General features: G+C 43.2%; 1 protein-coding gene across 2 annotated transcripts in view; it reads right to left on the bottom strand.

The window, feature by feature from the left end:
- ZDHHC14 (zinc finger, DHHC-type containing 14) overlaps positions 1 to 21,997 on the bottom strand; it is a 328,836-nt gene that overhangs the window by 125,154 nt on the left and 181,685 nt on the right. The window lies entirely within an intron of this gene.

Below are 21,997 nucleotides of genomic sequence, written 5' to 3'. Positions count from 1 at the left end.
GAGCTGCTACGCTGAAGACAGCGGGCGGCCTGGAAGGAGCCCAGCAACAGAGCAAACAGCAACAGATGGCAGGGCTGAGAACTCCTGTCCTGCAGTCAGGAGCTGAAAGAGCTGTCCTGCACTGAATACCGGAAACTTCGCCTACATGCTTCTGGGTTTCCAGTTGTAGCCTCTTCCTTAAGAAACCATTCAACTGTTAAGTATGGTCTATGAGTTCTGTGTGGTTACTGCAATGGGTTATCGAACCCAGAAGAGAACTAAATTGGTAAAAAACAAAAAAAATCCAATAGAGCGTAGAGGTACAGAGATCAGCCTTGGGCCGCTCTTGATTCATATTATACTCCCTCAAGTTACGACAGGTGCAGACACTGACATTATTACTACTATGAATGCTACCTAAGGAGCTCTGGTAATGTAGTGGTTACAAGTCATGCTGCCAATCTCAAGGTCAGGAGCTCGAAACTACCAGCAATTCTGTGGGAGAATGATGAGGCGTTCTGCTCCCGTAATGATTTACAGCCTCAGAAACCCTGGGCAGGATCATTAGGAGTCAGAACCGACTCCACAGCACTTAACAATAACAACATCAATGTTACGTACACTGTATGACCGATGGGTCAGTAGCGACTCTTAGCTACCTGTAGAACAGAGGAGAACTACCCCTAGGGTTTCCAAGACTGTCATCTGTACAGAAATGGATCCCTTCAACAACCGAGTACAAATGCCAACTGCTGGCACCACCAGGGATCTAGCAATCAGTATTGGTAGGTGCCGTCTTGTTGGCGCCGACTCACAGCGACCCTGTGTAAAACAGAACGCGACACTGCCCAGGCCTGAGCCCATCTCACAATCGCTGCTATGCTAGATGTCTTTGCTGCTGCCACCATGTCAATCCATCTCGTTGGGGGTCTTTCTCTTTTTCATGGACCCTCCACTTTACCAAGCATGATGTCCTTCTCCAGGGTCTGGTCCCTCCTATAATATGCCTGAAGCATGAGAGATGAAGGCTCACCATCCTGGCTTCTAAGGAGCATTCTGACTGAACTTTTCCCTACACAGATTGGTTTGTTCTCTGGCAGTCCGTGTTAGTTTTAATATTCTCTTCCAACACCATAAATTAAATGCATCAATTCTGCTATAGTCTTCCTTATTCACTGACCAACTTTCACATGCATATGAAGCTATTGAAAATATCATGGTGTGGGCCAAGTGCACCTTAGTCCTCAAACTGACATCTTTGCTCTTGAACACTTTAAAGAAGTCTTTTACAGCAGATCTGCCTAATTCAGTATACTGTTTGATTTTTTGATTACTGTTTCCATGAATGTTGATAATGGATCCAAACAAAATGAAGTCTTCAGCAATTTCAATCTTTTCTCCATCTATCCTGATGAAATTTATTGGTCCAGTTGTGAGGATTTTTGTTTTCTTTACATTGAGTTACAACCCATACGGAAGGTTGTGGTCTTTGATTTTCATTGGTAAATATTTCAAGTCCTCTTCATTTCCAGCAAGCAAGGTTGTATCATCTGCATATCGCAGGTTGTTAATGAGTTTTCCTCCAATCCTGATGCCATGTTTTCCTTCATATAAACCAGTTTTTCAGAATATCTGCTCAGCATACAGATTGAATAAAGTATGGTGAAAGAAAACAACCCTGGAACACACCTTTCTTGGTTTTAAACCATTCAGTATCCCCTTGTTCTGCTCGAAGGATTGTCTCTTGGTCTATGAAGTAATCATTAGTGAGCAGTTTATATTTTCTAAGAAGCTAAAGCTAAAAAGCTAAAGCCTTTTATTATTTGGAGACGTGAACCTGAATTTCATGAATTAGATGAATTTCATCTATATTAAGAATTTACATTTGAGGAAGAACTGCAGATCTCACTTATGGACAATTTAACTCTCCTTTCCGTGCCCTATAAAAGGAGACTTGGTGGCACAATGGTGAAACATTTGGCTGCTAACTGAAAGGTTGAGAGTTAAAATCCACCTCAGAGGAGAAAGACCTGGCCATCTATTCACATACAGATGGCAGCCTAGAAAACATTATGAACAGTTCTATTCTATCACATGAGGTTGCTACAAGATGAAATTGACTCAAGGGCTCCTAACAACAGCAGCCCTGTCTGATAGTGCTCAGAGGAAGCTGGCAGAGAATGAAATAACCCTGCTTGAATCATCACTCTAAGCTCTGCAGAACTTGTACAAATATACCTAAACCCTCTGCACTGTAAACACAGCCCTCAAGTCTATGTCATCTCTGTGTTCCGTTCCTGGGATTGTGAAAAACAGGAAGACACACACTTAGAACTGTCTTTATTAGACTCAACTTTTCCTCCTTGGGCCAAACTACTTTGAAATTTCAGCTAGAACCCCACACCAAGTACCACAATTAGCCCTCAAAAAGCTAGAAACCACTTTTCCAGATTTAGGAGCTATCAATGCAACAAAACGAGCTATGTAAATGAATTTTCTGGCCAGTTTCTGAAGAGGATTAAGGAGATTAATAAATAAACAAACAAACAAACAAACAAAAACCAGTTGGGATCAAGTCAGTTCCAATTCATGGCGACTCCATGTGTGTTAGAGTAGAAGTTGCTCCAGACGCTTTCATGGGTGGTGTTTCCGAAATACATTGCCAGTCATTTCTTCTGAGGAACCTCTGGGTGTATTTAAAGCTGCACCCGGCTGGCTAGCAGCTGAGTGTACTAGTAACATATTGCACTATGCAGGGACTCAACACGCACGGCAGGACTTGAGAATACTTGTTGGGTAACTGAATGGATGCAATTTAGTTGGCAGATTTAGTTGCAACACAGAAAAGATGAGCAAAGTCAATTCAGCTACATTCTCAACACCAACAAGGTGCATTCTGTACAGAACTCACCTCTCTGCTCATCTAAATTTGCTCCCCAGGCTGAGAGGAACGGATTGCCATTAGGTGTTGAGAGCATTCCAGATGTACACATGCTGTCAGTGGTAAACAGAATCTCAAACAGCCATCCAAGCGCTCAAGTTCTTGCAAGTGAAGCACCTTATGTTGGTACACCCTTGTAGGTGCCCTGTGAGGGAGGTGCTGAGTGGCATATATGGTTAAGCACTTGACGCCTTATTAGTTGAAAGCTTAGCAGTTTAAACCCACCTAGAGGTAGGTGCCTTGGAAGATAGTCTTGGTGACCTGCTTCCCAAAGGTCACAGCCTTGAAAACCTTATGAATCACAGTTGTACTCTGCCACACACAAGGTTATCATGAGTTAGGGTCGACTGGATGGCAACTAACAACAGTAAATGCTCCACAAAAGTCCCCCATTCTAGCAGCCTCTGCTGCGACAAATGGTGGCGTAGGAAGGGAGTGGGGATAATGGAGGTTCTCTTTCTGAGATCCTTTCCAAGCCCCATCACAGAAGCAGCAGAATTCCCAAGCCCCGAAACAAACGACGAGCCCCATGCGAATTGAACTACTTTAAGAATGCTGCCCAGATGAAGCTGAAAGCACCTGTAGTCCTCCAGAAAAAGAAATGCACGAAGCAGAACCTTCTCATATCATCCAGCAAGGCTGTGATGTCTGCGTATCTCAGGTTGTTAAGTGAGTCTTCCTCCAATCCTAATGGCCCTTCTGCCTATAGTCCAGCTTCTTGGGTTTGCTCAGCTCACATACTGAATACGTACAGCAAACGATATAACCCTGTTGCACACCTTTGCAGATTTTAAACCACGCAGTAGTACCTGGTTCTATGGGCAGGCACCACATGAGCATAGTTAAGTGTTTTGGAATTCCCAATCTTCATAATACAATTGTGAAGTTATCTATAATTTGTCATATCCACACAGTTAAATGGCTTCATATAGTCAATAAAATACAAGTAAACGTCTTTCTGGTATTCTCTGCTTCCAGCCAAACTCCACCTGATATCTGCCATGGTATTTGCAATCACACATATGGAAGTGAAAAGTTGGACAATGAATAAGTTAGACCAAAAAAGAATGTCTTTGAAATGTGGTGTTGCCAAGGAATGAATATGAACTATACCATGGAACAAACCATTGAATATGCCTGAAGAATGAACATACCCGTCAGTGAAGAAGTATAGAAGGGAGGATGGTGAGACTTCATCTCACATACTTTGGGCATGTTATCAGGAAGAACCAGTTCTTGGAAAAGGACACCATGTTTGGTAAAATAGGCGGTAAAGTGAAAACAAAAACAAAATGAAACAAAAAAAACCACCAGGCTCTAAGGAGTTGGCTTTAAGGATGGGCTCAAATACAGCAATGCTTGTGAGAATGATATGGACTGGGCATGTTTTCACCGGTTGTGCACAGGGTCACTATGTGTTGGAGTCAACTCAACATTACCTAACAACAACAGTAACAGCAGCCCACATCAGCAATCTCTAGACCGCAGGACAGAAGGGAGGCTAATGGCAGATCTCAGCCAACACAGTCACCAGAATGGCTGAAGAGCTTAAGTACCGTGAGCAGAGAAGAAAATTCTTTGCCTGAGCTCAGATGACTGGAATATGGTGCCTTGAGATTTCTGAGCAGCAGAGGATGGGTTCCCCATTCTGAACACCATCTGTGGGAGGAAAACTCCATCCCCAAAGGCCTGGATGGGATACAAGATGATGCAGACGCCAAAGATATAAACACCAAATGGAGCCCTATTTCCGTCTGGAAATTGTGACCTACATACAGCCCAAAAGAGTGAGGAAAACAGGTGACAGGCATCTTCATCTTCATAAAGTTCAATCAGAAAACGACAGGAGGGGGACCACAAGAACCTGGAAGCATAAATTTTCATCACGCAAAATAAATAAACTCATTTCGCTCTAGATGAAGCAAAGACAAAACTGCTGAGGAGCTGTCCCCCCTCCCCATCCTCTTCCCATCATTTCCATCAATCTGAGCTGCTTGTCTGTATAGGATGATTAAATACCTAGGTGCAAACTCTCGATTCACTGTACAGTCCAGGTAAAGAAAGGTTATTCCAGGTAATCATTAGAAAAAAGAAGACTTTTTTTTTTTTTGGGGGGGGGTGGTTCTAATAGCAGTCTGACCCAAGCCATGATATTTTCAACAACCTTCATATGCATGCAAAAGCTGAACAGTGAATAAGGAAGACTGAAGAAGAATTGATGCATTTGAGTTATGGTGTTGGAGGAGAATATTGAAAGTGCCATGAACCTCCAGAAGAACAAACAGATCTGTGTTGGAAGAAGTGCAGCCAGAGTGCTCCTTGGAAGTCAGGATGGCCAGACTTTATCTCTCATACCCTGGACATACTGTCAGGAAGGCCCAGTCCCTGGATAGGGGTATCGTGTTTGGTAAAGTGGAGGGTTGGAGAAAAAGAGGAAGACCTCCAACAAGATGGATTGGCACAGTGGCAACAGCAATGGATTCAGGTGTAGCAATGATTGTGAGGTGTGTACACGGCCAGGCAGTGTTTCAATCTGTTGTGCACAGGGTTGCTATGAGTCAAGACAGAGTTGATGGTGCCTAACAACAAACATAGCAGCCTATTGTTTATGGTTCAATGTTCACTATTTTCTGGTAAGTCTCCACTACCTGAAACCATGCATCAGTATATTTTGTCACTGAAAATACATATGTAATTATTTTACCACAAAATAGATCCTGTGATACCTGAATCAATGTTGCCATCAATTCTGCAGCTCTACTTACACACTGGAAGGAGCTTTGGTAGTATAGTAATTACAGATCTGATCGCTAACCTCAAGGTCATCAGTTCAAAACTACCAGTCATTCCATGGGAAAAGATAAGGCTTTCTGCTACCGTAAAGATTTACAGCCTCGAAAACCCTACTCAGGGTGGTTCAAATCTACCGGTTGCTCCTTCGAACTCCTATCCAGGGTTGTTATCAGACTTAACATCACTAACACTCTGGCTTTAGCTAGATGGGAAACCTGGATTTCATTACTGGAAAGCTAGGGCTCTGTGTTTTCCCCCAGGATAGTCTTTGGGGAAAGAAGAGCCTTACTTAACAGACAAAAACAAAACAAAACAAAAATACTAGCTTTTGGAGCACACAGGAGAGAGTCCTTGACCTACATCAAAACCATTCAAGGCATCTTGAGGGAACTGATCTACACATGAAAATGAAAATCTACACATTAACTTGGTAAATGTGTGTATTTTTATCAACAATAAGAAAAAACAACACAGGTCATCTTTTAAATTTATTGTCTGCAAATGGATACACATACAAAATGTTCCTATTAGTAGCTCCTGTTTCCTAATGACAATATGGCCTTCATCTTGATACTTTTCTGCTGTCGTATGTATACTGACTCCTACACTAACACACAGAGGTAAAACTCCGTATGCTGTTGTTTTAAAGTGCCATTGAGTCAGTTCTGACTCATAGTGACCCTGTATAGGGTTTCCAAGAAGCAACTGGTGAGTTTGAACTGATGACCTTATGTTTCAAACTGACCCTGTGGTACAGTGCTTATCCTACAGTGCCATACCAGGACTCGGTATTGGTATAAAATTTACAGCTATAGAGTCAATTCCAACTAAAGAAACGATTCCCTTGTTGTTAGGTGCCATAGCAATCCTATGAACAACAGAATGAAACCTCACCCTGTCCTACATCATGCCCACAAGTACTGCTATGCACGAGCCCATAGCTGCTGCCACTGTGCCAATTCATCTTGTTGGGAGTCTCCCTCTCCTCCGCTTACCCTTCATCTACCAAGCATGATGTCCTTCTCCAGGTACTGGTCCCTCCTGATAATATGTCCAAAGTATGAGAGATGAAGTCTTGCCATCTTGGCTTCTATGGAGCATTCTGGTTGTACTTCTTCCAGCAGAGATTTGTTTGTTCTTCTGGTAGTCCATGATACTTTTAATATTTTCCCCCAACACCATAAATGTATCAATTATCTAATTCCTTAGTACGTGATTATGTTGGTGCCTCTTAATTGTTGTTGTTGTTGTTGTTAGGTGCCATCGAGTCAGTACTAACTCATAGCAACCCTATGTAACAACAGAATGAAACACTGCCCAGTCCTGGGCCAACCTCACAATTGTTGCCACACTTGAGCTCATTGATGCAGCCACTTGGCCAATCCATCTCACTGGGGGTCTTCCTCTTCTTCTCTGACCCTCCACCTTACCAAACATGATATCCTTCTCCAGTGACTGGTACCTCCTGACAATATGTCCGAAGTCTGAGAGACAAAGTCTGGCCATCCTGACTTCCAAGTAGCACTCTGGCTGTACTTCTTCCAACACAGATCTGTTGGTTCTTCTGGCGGTTCATGGCACTTTCAGTATTCTCCTCCAACACCACAACTCAAATGCATCAATTCTATGGTCTTCCTTATTCACTGTCCAACTTTCACATGCATATGAGGTTACTGAAAACACCATGGCTTGGGTCAGGTGCACCTTAGTCCTCAAGCTGACATCTTTGCTCTTCAACACTTCAAAAAGTTCTTGTGCAGCAGATTTGCCTAATGTAATATGTCATTTGATTTCTTGACTGCTGCTTCCATGAGTATTGATAGTTGATCCAAGAAAACTGAAGTCCTTGACAACTTCAATCTTTTCTCCGTTGATAAAAATGTTGTTTACTGGTCCAGTAGTAAGGATATTTGTTTTCTTGACATTGAGATGTAATCCATACTGAAGGCTGTGCTCTTTGATCTTCATCAGTAAGTATTTCAAGTCCTCTTCACTTTCAGCAAGCAAGGTTGTATAATCTGCTATCGCAGGTTGTTAATGAGTGTTCTTTCAATCTTGATGCCATGTTTTTCGACATATAACCCAGCTTCTTGGATTATTTGCTCAGCATACAGGTTGAGTAAGTATGATGAAAGAATACAACCCTGTCGCACACCTTTCCTAATTTTAAACCATTCAGTATTCCCGTGTTCTGTTCGAATCATTGCCCCCTGGTCTATGACTAAGGATGTTGTTGTTGTTGTTATGTGCCATAGAGTTGGTTCCGACTCATAGCGATCTTGTACAGGCTTTTGGAGGCTATAAATCTTTACAGGATCAGAAAGCCTCATCTTTCTCCCGTGGACCAGCTGGTAGTTTCTAACTGCTGGCCTTATAGTTCGCAGCCCAATTTGTAACCACTATGCTACCAGAGCTCCTTATGAGTAAGGATACTTACCTATTATTGTTTTTAAAAAACAGCCCACCCTCCATATTTACACAGTGAGAGCAGATGCTTTGCTGCATCTTTGCTACACTTTAAGGAGATTTCTATGTTTAGAAATTCCAAAATATCTTATTTATATATATATATAAAGGTCAGAACCTTGATTTTAATATAATGGGAATTCTAAAAGTTCATGGAAAAATGACACTGAAAGAAAATGAAATTTTCCCACCAACTTTTTGAAGCCCTGTTGTCCAGCTTCACTAATAACTGGTGGTGGAGATGGCTATGTGCTAGAGTTCGTTCCGATTCACAGTGACCTTATATTTACAGCTCTGAAGCTATAAATCTTTCTGGGATCAGAAAGCCTCATCTTTCTCCCAGAGAGCAGCTGGTAGTTTCCAACTGCTGACCTTGCAGTTACAGAAGCCCAGTTCATAACCCACTACGCTACCAGGGTTCCCTTCAGTAATAAACAGCTAAAGCAAATGAGGAGAGAATGAAATTGTTCGCTACAGTCACTCATATCTGCCAGAATAACAGAGCTGCATGCAGTCTGGGGCGGGGACGCTGAGAGCTGTAATAAAAATCACCTTGGTTGTTCCATGGTAGTCAGTGTACAACAAATGCATTGTCACCTATAGGCAGGGACAAGGGTCCCATTCATTTTATGAAGTGTTCCTTAATCACATGCTTACGAAGAAATGTTCCACCACAGGCCAAAGAGAAGTGTATTTCCCAAAGACAGACAAAGATAAATAGTAGCAAAAAATGGGGGCAGGATTTAAAAATGAGCATTCCCTCACAACTCAGACAATCTCACAGAACTACCAAGAGCATCATTCTCCCTATAAACACCTCAGAAGGCCCCAAGCCCACCCCTAGCAGCACCTACTGTTGGAAACCCCTACTTAGTAACTCAGAAACCCTACACAGGGTCGCTATGGGTCTGAATCAACTGGACAACACTTAACAACAACAGCTTCCTAACTACATTTAACTGTCCCAGCTGGAAAGGCCTGCAGACACAGAGGGTTAAGAGGCACCATACAGCTAACCCAACACTCACCAGCTGTTCCTTGGAGAAAGAGGAGGCCATCGGCTTCCCTAAAGATTTACAGCGTGGGAAACCCTATGCAGCCGTTCTAGTCTGTCCTGAAGGATCACTGTGAGTCAGAATCAATGGGTTTCTGGTTTTATACCAGATGCATATAATCATGTCTCCACCGACACATGCACTGAAGGTGGAAATTTAAATAAATGGACCCACTGATCAAGGGGAAAATATTGTATGACAAAAGAAATCAGAAAGAAAAACCGTCAGAAGCTGAGGGAGGGGTGGGTGAGAAGCTTTCCCCTATAAACACAGGGACCGTGTGGCTAACTCATAAGCCCATCACAGGCAGACCAATGCCTCTCCACATGTGCCTCCTCTGAACTTTCTGATCCAAGAACTGCAGCTTTCAAGGAGCCCTGGTGGCTGCTAACCACAGCGTTGGTAGTTCCAATCCATCTAGCAGTTCAGCAGAGAAAGGGTTGGCCATCTGGTTGTTGTTAAAGTGCCGTTGAATTGTTTCCGACTCATAGCAACCCTGTCTAGGGTTTCCAAGGAGTAGCTGGTAGATCGGAACCACCAATCTTGTGGTCAGCAGTTCAGTGTCTAGAAAACTCTATGGGACAGTTCTACTCTGTCACATGACAGCTGCTCTGGATCAAAATCAACTCAATGGCACCCAACACCAGTCAGCTAAGGGTAAATCTCATCCTCCCAAGAAAACCAGAGTCTCTAATAGAGCTGGTTTCTCTCTACAGAAGGCCAACCGTCCCCAACTCGTTATCACAGGGACTTCACCTAGAGAACCCTGGGCTGTGGAGGAACTCCATAGAGCCTGCTGTCACTTGGTCCAGGGAGGAGTTGGGGAAGGGGGGAGGGAGGATGCTTTCCTTCCCATGTGGGTGGTCCACACACATTCCCCCTCATGCTGGGCCTCCCAGACCACCCAGGCAGATCCACACAAGGAGGCCAAGGCCTAACCTGAGCGTCTGTGGTTTAAATACAGCTTCAGAGTCACCCTCAGCTCTGAAGAATGTGTGAGGGCTTGTGAGGAAAACACTGAGAGTTTCAAAGTTTATTCCAAGAGATTCTGAGATTTAAAATACCAGGAAGCCACAGCCTTCTGGGAGGTTACAAAACACAGGAAGGACACTAACATTTTTCTGTACTAAAGTAGCTTCTTGGGGACCTACCATGATTACATGGATCCCTGGTGATGCAGTGGTTAAGCACTTCGTTGTTAACTGAAAGGTCAGAGATTTGAGCCCACTAGCTGCCCCAAGGGAGAAAGATTATAGCTTTGAACACTATATGGTACAATTCTATAGGGTACCATAAGGTTGCTGTGAATCAGAATCAACTAGATGGCCGTTTTGTTTTTCTTTTTTTGGGGGTTTAGTGTGACACAGAGGCATGACCATATGACAGCTATACATCCCAGATTTTCCCTCAGAGCCCAGCCTTCACAGGATGCTCTGTGCCATTTTCAGAACACACACGTCCACTGATGGAGTCCGTGGATGGAGCAAACAGTTAAGCACTAGGCTACTAACTGGAGGCCTGGTGGCACAACTGCATCCAGGGGTACCTTAGAAGAAAGGTCTGGTGATCTACTTCTGAAAGCTCAGCTACTGACAATCCTGTTGAGTACACTTCTGCTCGGACTCTCAGGGGTCTCCAGGAGTAGGAATCGACTGAAGACAGTGGATTTGGTTGTCATTTATTCAGGATCACGGACTAGTCATAGTAACTACCCAATCTGGCTTCCAGTGTCCCTTGGAACCACAGAGTAGGGGTGGGCCAGAAGGTTCTGGCCTGGCGTCTTCCCCTTAGGGATTCTGGGAATATGCACTGAAGGTGGCTTCAATGGGTTTTAGGTTGGACCAAAACCCCAAACTGAAACCCCCAAGCAGTGAGCTGATTCCGACTGATAGCTGCCCTAAAGACCAGATAAAACTGCCCTATAGGGAGCAGTTCGAAACTACCAGCTGCTCTGTGGGAGAAAGATGAGGCTTTCTGCTCCCGTGAAGATTTACAGGCTCGAAAACCCTGATCGGGGTTGCTATGGGTCAGAACCAACTCAACGGCACATAACAACAACAACAACAACAACAACAAATAGGGTTTCCAAGGTGTCATTGCTACGCAAGCAGACTGTCAGGTTTCTCCTGCTGAGTGCCTAGTGGCTTTGAACTGCCGACCTTTCGGTTAGCAGCTAAATGCTTGACTGCTGTACCACCAGGGCCCCCTCCTGTGTTCGGAGGCACTGAGAACACACAGGGACTGCATTCCTGGATCCAGCATGCCAACCACTGTGAAGATGGATCTGGGCCGGTAACGTGCTCTTCTGTTGTGGTTGGGGCTGCCTGAGTCAGAGCCAACTTGACAACAACAACAACAACAACAACATGAAGGTACAATTGTTCAGATCTTTTCAGCCAAAGATGTGTGAGTTTTAGAAGGTTTCTAGGGACAGAGAGCGAATACTGTGGATAGAAGATATCACCGAGCGTCCTTCATACGCTGAACACAGGCCAAATGGTACAGAGAACAGAAGAAGATGAAGACTGGATGTTCAGTCTACCAGAACACCCCCCAGTAGTTCACTGACAACAATGTAGCAAGTACAGGGCCAGTAAGATAAAGAGGAAGGCAAGAGACCAGCATACATGGGTTCCAGTCAGAATGAGGGGACCGCGACCACCACGAAGAAAGAAGAGTCAAGAGTGGAGTGCATCTTTTGGGTCCAGGATTCCTGCACAGAGACCCCTGGGGACACAGGGGGCAGAGAGACAGTAAGAAGCAGCAGCTAGCAGAACCAGGAGACGAGCAGGAGCCAGCAGAGGGGGAGAGCAGAGTGCCTTCAGGCAGCCACGGGATACCTTTACTACTGGTGCTCACGGCTTTTGTAACACTTGCTCAAGCCACACAGAGGTCGGGCACAGAGAGCCCTGCTTGGAGGCACATCCAAGAAGCTGTCATTACCAAAGAATAGTAGCTTGAGCGTTTTTTAATCCTGAAATACAACCTATTGTTGTTGTTAAGTGCTGTTGAATTGGGTCAAACTCACAGCCAATCTACATACAGTTTCCAAGGAGCAGCAGATAGGTTTGAACTGCAGACCCTATGATTGCAGTCCAGTGCTGAGCCTACAGCGCCACACACCAGGTGTCTTATAACCTATTGTTGTTGTTGCTATGTGTCATGGAGTCGGTTCCGACTCATAGCAACCCTGTGTAGGCAGGGTTTCTGAGGAGCAACTGGTGAGCTTGACCCATCGACCTCACAGCCCAGAGCATTAACCCACAACAGTGCTACACCAGGACGCCTATTACTTTCCTAATAAATCCCATAGAGGGTCAGTGAAAAAGAGGAAGACCCTCAGAGAGACGGATTGATAGAGTGGCTACAGCAATACCTGAGAGGTGGTACTGGACGGGCCAGGGCTTCCTCTGTTGTTGCAGGGACTCAGAAGCACCTAACAACAATCACAAAAGGGGGAAACAGAGCCCTGGTGCAGCAGTGGCTAAGTGCTTGGCTGCTAACTGGAAGGTCAACGGTTTGAACCCACCAGATACTCTCAGGGAGAACAATGTGGTGGCAGTCTGCTGACCTCTCAGTTAGCAGTCCAGTCACACTCTGACTGTCCTACAGAGTCAGTGAACTGTAATTGATTCAACCATAACAGGTAATGAGGGAAGGTGGGAGTTGAGCAGCTCAGGGCCCTAAATGGAAGCAGAGAGGACTGCCTGGAGGGGGTGCCTCCTACAGGAAGAGGGGCAGGGAAGGGCTTGGCTGTGCATTCTGTCCCAGGTCCCAGGTGACTGACTTTGCAGTAGCTGGCTGAGAGACAAGGTCCTCTGCCCACACATACCCAGCAGGAACCAGAGATGGGGGGGGGGGAGTTGCTGGTGGTTTCATCCCTGCCACACCCCCAGCACCTCCCACACTCCCTGCTACCACACAATGAATATTCCCTGGATTGAATTTCAGAGTCTTCAGAGCTGACCTATTTTGGGTGGTAAGCTACTCAGCAACTTACTGCAAATGTCAGTTATTGTAGTTGTTGTTGTTAAGTACCATAGAATCGGTTCCGACTCATAGTGACCCTGCACAGGGTTTCCGAGGCTGTAAATCTTTACGGGAGCAGAAAGCCTCATCTTTCTCCCACGGAACAGCTGGGAGTTTTGAACTGCCGACCTTGAGGTTTGCAGCCTAATTCATAACCGCTTAGTGGGCAGCTGGAAAAACCTGCCACCATGTGTGGAGACGGACAGATGGCCCTCTTGGTGTGTTCCATACTTCTGAGATCAGCACTCTACTTGACAGGCCCCTCCTTAGCTCAATGTTCTGCTCATCACCCCCATTCCTGAGGCAGAAAAGAGACACCCTTACTTTTTGCAAAGGAAGAAGAATTAGCACAAAAATCTTCCTTTATAGGGTTGAAGAGGGTTTGAGAATTTGGTTTGAAACATATTCGTCATCATAAATCTCTTAGAAATAAGTAATGGAGGATTAAACAGTGTTGTTGGTGTTGATGTTCTTAGGTGCCTTCAAGTCGGTTCAAACTCATGGTGATCACAGGTGTAATGTAATGAACTACTAACCTGTTCTGCCCCATCCTCACAATTGTTATATATGAGCTCATTGTTGCTGAAACCGTGTATTTCCATCTCGTGAGGCTCCTCCTCTTTGTTGTTGACCCTCCATTTATCAACCATGATGCCCTTCCTGACAACAAGTCCAAAGTATGAAGGCCAAGGTCTCACAATCCTCACTTCTAAGGAGCAATCCAGCTAGATGTCTTCCGAAACAGATTGGGTTCATTCTTCTGGCTGGCTGTGGTATTTTGAATATATTTTGTCAATACTACAATCCAAATCCATCGACTCTTCTCCAGTCTTCCTAGCTCACTGTCCAATTCTCACATGCATAGGAGACAACTGAAAATACCATGGCTTGGGTCAGGCACACCTTAGGCCTCAAAGTGCCATCTTTGCTCCTCACACTTTAAAGAGGTCTTTTGCAGCAGATTAACCTAATGAAATATGTTGTTTGATTTCCTGACCGCTGCTTCCATGGGTGTTGATTGTGGATCCAAAGAAGATTAAATCTTTGACAACTTCAATTATTTCTCCATTTATCATGATATTATTTATTGGACCAGTTGTGAGGAATTTTGTTTTCTTTATGGTGAGGTGCAATCCATACTGAAGGCTATGTATGGAGGGTCTTTGATTTTCATCATTAAATGCTCCAAGTCCTCTTCACAGAACAAGGTTTAAAATCAGGAATGGCGTGTGTCAGGGTTGTATCTTTCACCAAACATACTCACCCTGTATGCTGAGCAAAGAATGCAAGAAGATGGATTGTAAGAAGAAGAACATGGCATCAGCTTTCTGGGAAGAGTCATTAACAATCTGTGAAATGCAGATGACACAACCTTGCTTGCTGGAAGTGAAGAGAAGGATAAACACAGGCTAGAAACAGCCAGTCCTTTGGACAGAGCGGCTGGTGAGATTTGAAGGTGAACCTATTTTCACTTAAACTCACAAAACAATGTAGTTTTCAATAGTAGAGAAACTGTAACTGGCAAAGGAGTACATCCTATTTCTATAAAACGGAAATACAGTGCTCTTGAATAAGGAGGAAAAAGTCTATATATGTACTCAAGGGGGTCAAAAAGATTTTACAAGGAGGCTTAAAAAAAGTCTGTGGAAAAATGGAATTTAAAATAATTTTCCCACAAACTTTTTGAAAGCCATTTGTATTTCCCCTGCCCCACAAAAATGGAAATAGAAAAAAAAAAAAAAAATAGCAACTCTCGCTTTCCACTCAGGAAAGAACCCCAGTTCTAGTCTTATGTAAGGAAGCGTATGCTTAGCCCCGACCTGTGTGTCAGAGGTTTGCTATGAAGCTGAACCACCACTTGTGTGTCAGTTTGTCATGCTGTGGTGTCTCACATGCTGCTGTGTGGCTAAAAGCTAATGCCACTGGCATTTAAAGATACCAGCACGGTAACCCATGGTGGACAGGTTTCAGCTGAGCTTCAAAGCTAAGAGAGATTAGGAAGAAGGAAATAGTTAGCCATTGAAAACTTAATGACTAGCAACAGAACACTGTCAGATATAGTTCCCGAAGGGTAAATCACCGTGAAGAGCACCAGGATATTGTCAGATTTAGCGCCGGAAGATGAATCCCTCAGGTTGGAAGGCACTCAAAGTATACCACGGAAGAACCGCCTCCTCAAAGTACAGTTAACCTTAATGACATGGACGGAGGTTTTTGAGAGCTTCACTTGCTGATGGGGCTCAGCTCAAAATGAGAAGAAACAGCTCCAAAGATCCATTAATAATCAGAATATGCAATGTACAAAGTGTGAATCTAAGAAAACTGGAAATTGTAAAAAAATGAAATGGACCACATAAAGATGGATATACTGGGCACTGGTGGTGGTGGTGACAGTGGTATGCCATCAAATCAGTTCCAACTCATAGCAACCCTACATAGGGTTTCCGAGGTTGTAATTCTTTACAGGAGCAGAAAGCCTCATCTTTGTCCCACACAGCAGCTGGTAGATTTGAACTGCTGACCTTATGGTTAGCAGCTTAACACATAATCCAGTAACCACCCGGGCTCCTAGGCATTAGGGATCTGAAATGGACTGGTATTGGTCATTTTGAATATGGTTTACTATGCCAGGAACAATAAATTGAAGAGGAAAGGAGTCACATTTATCGTCAAAAAGGACATTTCAACATTTATCTTGAAGTATAAGGCTGTTTGTGATAGGATAATGTCCATACTCCTACAAAGAAGACAAGTTAATACCACTATTATTTAAATTTACGTACCAACCACTTAAAGCCAGTGATAATGAAATTGAAGAATTCTCTGACTCCTGGTGTGATGCTCTGGGATTAGCACGGGACCATGAACCACAAAGTCAGCAGTTCAAACCCACTAGTTACTCCTTGGAAACTCTATACAAGTCACTATGAGTTGGAGCTGACTCAAGGCACTTAACAATAACAACAACTAAACCCATCAGACATGCATTTAGGATACATTGATCATTTCTGGTGATTGAAATGCAAAGGTTGGAAACAACAAGGCAGGATCAGTAGTTGGAAAATACGGCCTTGGTGATAGAAATGATGCTGAAGATCATCACATGATAGAATTTTGCAAGACCAAATGACTTCTTCATTGTAGATACTTAAGCAACAGAAAAGGTGACTATATACTTCATCAGATGGAATACACAGGCATCAAATTGACTACATCTGTGGGAAGAGACTGTGGAAAAGCTCAATATCATCAGCCAAATCAAGGCCAGGGGCAGACTGTGGAATATATCATTAATTGCTCATATGCAAATTCAGACTGCAGAAGTGGAAAATGAAAGCAAGCCCACCAGAGACAAAATAAGAGCCTGAATATATACCACCTGAATTTAGAAATCATCTCAAGAACAGATTTGATGCATTAGACACTAATGACCAAAGACCAGAAGAGTTGTGAGATGACATCAGAACATCATACAGGAAGCACATCACACAGGAAGCAGTCACTCAAAACACAGGAAAGAGAGAAAAGACCCGAACGAATGACAGAACGTACTCTGAAACTTGCTCTTGAAAATAGAGAAACTAAAGCAAATGGAAGAAATGAGGAAGTAAAAGAGCTGAACATAAAATTTCAGAGGACAGCTCGAAAAGACAAAGTCAAATATTATAATGCAACATGCAAAGACCTGGAGTTATAAAACCATAAGGGAAGACCATGCTCAGCGTTTCTCAAGTAGAAAAATCTCAAACCTCAACTTGTAATATTAAAGGATTCCATGGGCAAAATAGTGAATGATGCAGAAAGTATCAAGAAGAATTGGGTGATGCTCAGTCATGTCAAAAGGTAAAATATAACCAAGAACCAATGATACTAAAGGAAGAACTCTAAACTGCACTGAAGACCCTGGCAAAAAAACAAGGCCCCAGGAATTGATGGAATGTAAATTAAAATCTCTCAACAAACTGATGGGAGCACAGAGGCACTCACATCTATGCCAGGGAACCTGGAACACAGCTAGCTGGACAAGAGATCCATATTTGTGCCCATCCCAAAGAGAATTTGTGCCTAACCAAATGCATAAATCATTGAACAATATTATTAATATCAGAGGTAAGTAAAATTTTGCTGAAGATAAATCAAAATAGTTGCAATGGTACATTGATGGAGAACTGTCAGAAATTTAACCTGGATTCAGATGAGGATGTGGAACTATGGCTATCAATGATGATATCAGATGGATCTTGGCTAGAAGCAGAGAATACCAGAAAGATGCTTGTGCTTTATTGACTTTGCAAAGGCTTTAGACTGTGTAGATCATGAAAAATTACAGATACCATTTAGAAGAATGGGTATTCCAGAACACTTAACCTTGTTCATGAGGCAGTTGTTACAATAGAACAAGGGAATAAGGAATGGTTTAAAATAAGAAAAGGTGTAGATCAGGGTGGTAACATTTTACCATACTTAAAGGAGCTCTGGTAGCATAGTGGTTACGAATCGGGCTGCGAACCGCAAGGTCAGCAGTTCGAAACTACCAGCCGTTCCACAGGAGAAAAATGAGGCTGTCTGCTCCCATAAAGATTTACAGCTTCGGAAACCCTGTACAGGGTCGTTATGAGTCGGAACCTACTCCATGGTATTTAACCATAACAATTTAATCTATATGTTAAGAAAAGAATTAGAGAAGCTGGGTTATATGAAGAAGAACATGGTATCAGGATTGAAGGAAGACGCAAATAACCTGTGATATGCAGATGATACAACCTTGCTTGCTGAAAGCAAAGAGGACTTAAAATACTTACTGATGAAGATCAAAGAGCACAGCCTTCGGTATGGATTACATCTCCATGTAAAGAAAACAAAAATCCTCACTACTGGACCAATAAATAACATCACGATTAACAGAGAGATTGATGGTGTCTAAAATTTCATTTTATTTGTATCCATATTCAACACTCACAGAAGCAGCAGTCAACAAATCAAAAGATGTATTGCATTAAACAAATCTGTTACAAAGACCAGACTAAGGTGTAGTTGACCCAAGCCATGGTATTTTCAATTATGTTATAAGCATGTGAAAATTGGACAAAAAAGGAATAAGAAAAACCAAAGAAACATCAATGTTTTTGAATTATGGTATTGGAAAAGACTATGAAAAGTTCTCATGGACTGCCAAAAGAACAAATAAATCTGTGTTGGAAGAAGTACACTCTTTCTTAGAAGCCAGGATAGCGAGTTTTCATCTATCATTTTTTGGCCATATTATCAGGAGGGACCAGTCTCTGGAAAAGAATATCATGCTTGGTAAAGCGAGGGTCAGTGAAAAAGAGGAAGACCCCCAACAAGATGGACTGACACAGTGGTGGAAGCAATGAGCTCAAATGTAACAAGGATTGTGAGGATTGGGCAAGATTGGGCAGTGTTTTGTCCTGTTGTACACAGGGTCACTATGAGTCAGAACCAACTTGATGGCCCTAACAACATGAGGCTGAGCAGGTTTCAGTAGAGCTTCTAGACTAAGACTAGGAAGAAAAGTCTGCCAATTTACTTCCAAAGAAGAGCCAACGAAAACCTAATGAATCACAATGCTCTGATCATAACCAATCATGTGGATGGCTCAGGACCAGCAGTGTTCCGTCTCACTGTACGGGAGGCTATCATGAGTCAGGGACAACGCTATGATCACTGACAACAACAACAACAACAAAGTAAGCAGACTAACACAGCCTAGAGCTTCTGCCCACTAAGCTGGAGAAGTTATGGTAAAGATGGTGCCAGGAATGCATATTTGGCAAAACAGAAAACCACACTGAATTTTTACGTAAGGTTTCTGGATGCAGGATTGCTATTCAGGACTGTTGTTAGATCTCCATCCAAGGGCAGCACTTATTATTCATTAATGGATAATGCCTTTCCCCACAAAAAGCACTGGCCATGGTATTGATGATGATTCTTTGCAAAGTGTCTTTGTATTAAAAACCAGAGAAGGCATTTCTCTTTCCTGCCAGTGAAGGGTATGGTTGGTAGATGCTGGGGTAAACTCAGAGTCTGGGTATTTGTTTTCCTCCAAATACTAGGGAAGAGTTAAGGATTTGGTGTTCTGGACAGCAAGGTTGGGTTGAACTGCAAGGTCAGTGGTTCAAACTCACCAGTTGCTGCTCAGAAACCCTATACAGGGTCGTTACGAGTCGGAACCAACTCGACGGTACTTAACAACAACAACAATGATATATTTATGGGATCCTGATATGGTGCTATAGGATGAGCACTGAGCTGCTAACTGCAAGGTGAGAGGTTCAAAACCCACCAGACACTTCTCAGAAACTCTATACAGGATTGGTCATAACTAACTCGAGGACACTTAATAACAACAAAATGATATATATTTTTTTCAACTTTTTTTGTGTGAATTGAGTGATCGGCAGTTTGACATTCAGCAAATTCTATACTTTGTTTCATGACATTGTTGCAATTCTCTCCGCGTTCCAACAGTGCACAGTATTGACCTCACTTTCCTTTAACTAGTGCAGTTCCCCCTTGTTTCTCCTGCTACCTTCATATTTCTTCTGCTAACCTCCCTCTTGTATATTGTCTGCCCTGAAATCCACGTTAAAATATATCTGTCCTCTAGATCAAGGAGCTCTGGTAGTATAGTGGTTAAGAATTGGGCTGCTAACCTCAAGGTCAGCAGTTTGAAACTCCCAGCCGTTCCGCAGGCGAAAGATAAGGCTTTCTGCTCCTGTAACAATTTACAGCCTCGGAAACCCTATTCAAGGTCGCTCTGAGTCAGAACCAACTCCACGACACAAAACTACCACACTACTCCAGCCAATGAATAATCCTCCGTTACCACCGTAACCATCATAGATTGTTTCTCTTTATTATCAAAAATAAAAAAAGCATTTTTTGTAATCTTTTAACTTTCTATGGAACTCTATGAACTCACTGGGGACTATGGTGGCTCCATATGCTAAACACAGGACTGTCAATCACAAGATTCACGGTTTGAGCCCGCCTGCTGATCCTCAGAAGAAAGATGAGGTTTTCCTGATCCTAGAGAACTATAAAGCCTCAGAAACCCTACACAGGGCCGCTATGAGTTGGAACTGACTCGATGACACTTAACAACAGCAACCATGAAGTCATTGCAAAGAAACAATCTTAAAGAGCTTGTGTGTTACTGACCAATTAATCTCTAACAATGCCCTCCCCCCACCCCGTCCTCATCTAGTTGTGCTTTCTCAAGCATAACCTTCTCAATATAAGTGTTTTCCTGTAAGCCCCCAAATTCTAAGATCAAAATCTTTTCAGTTCCTTTTTAAGGAGTACAGAAGGGTTCCCGAGGTCTGTCTGCTGGCAAACATGACTATTAGTTAAAAAAATTTTTTTTGAAAGATGGGGTCAAAAGACAAAGTAGCAATCAGCTCGGGGGGAAATCTTGCAAACACTTTAGGGGACCCAGTCAGGACACCTCCGGGAAAAGCAGATTTCATTAGAGATCACCAACAGGGATTCTGGTGAAGGAAATCAAGCCTGGCTCTCCTCACTGGAAATTTTGGAAACGGTCACAACCACAGAGGTACAATAAATGAAATGCCTGCCACAGTCTTTGGATTTTGCCAAATTGGTGACAAAACTGGAGAAACAATTGTAAGTTGGAAATGGTACAATGCAAAGAGGAAACTATCCAAAAGGTAGCTAGCGCCTGGGTCAGTAGACTGTACACCGGGGCCTTCAACAAGCCTGTGGAAGTGTCCGGGACAGGATGGCAGAGTTGGCAGATGCAACAAGCCATGGGAGACCCAGTGAGACAGATGGTGGTCCTGGAGTCCTGAGCATCACAGGATACCAGAGAGAGAGGTGGGCTGAGTGCCGACTGGGAGAGGAGCAAGCTGCATAGGAACAATGAAGGGAAGAAAACAGGCAATTGTGTGCCGGTGTGGAGAGGCAGGGCCATCTTCAGCTTCTGTGAGCAGCTGTTTACACAACGGCTAGCGGTTGGCAGTAAAGGAGATACAATTACTCTTGTTCCCCTCCCCCCCTCCTAGTACTCCCTATTTGTAGCCTCTGCCTGGGGTCAGATTCCTGGCTTCTGGAGTGTGTGAACCCACCCTAGCTGTGCTCCATAAACAGTGTACAGAGAACTAACAGCATTTACATTTCAAGTCTCTGCCACATCCAACAAGAAACAGGTGGTAAGTACCTGAGAACACACTAATATTCTCACTTATCCACTAAATACAAATATAACACAACAATGTCTCGGAGAAAATGATTTCAGCTTACACAAAATAACAAGACAGAGTGTCTCAAAACAGTCACCAAGATACAGAGTCAGAAAATAAAACACCAGAAATGGTATCAGAACTACCTGATAAGGAATTTAAAAGAATGCTAATTACGCCACTTCAACGGATTGTGAGAAATGTTGAGAACACTGTTGATGAAATCGAGGAAAACAGAGGCAGACTACGGATAATTTCAGGAAATATACTGACAAAATAATTGAAAAAATGGGAACCATACAAAACCAGCTACTAGGAAGCCAGAAAATTAACACTAAGGCATCAGAAATAGATAATACTCTGAGAGGACAAAGAAATAGAATTGAATCAGAGCTGAATTATTGAGCTTGAAGAAAAGTCTCAATATTTATCTGCTAAAGCAACAATTGGCAAAGTGGCAGCATTAATGGGCTCAAACATGGCAACGATTGTGAGGTTGGCCCAGGATC

The sequence above is a fragment of the Chrysochloris asiatica genome, unplaced genomic scaffold (genome assembly GCF_000296735.1).
Source record: "Chrysochloris asiatica unplaced genomic scaffold, ChrAsi1.0 scaffold00117, whole genome shotgun sequence".
NCBI classification, from domain to species: Eukaryota; Metazoa; Chordata; class Mammalia; order Afrosoricida; family Chrysochloridae; genus Chrysochloris; species Chrysochloris asiatica.
Note: the sequence above shows the minus strand (reverse complement) of the source record. Positions and strands in the feature narration are given on the sequence as shown.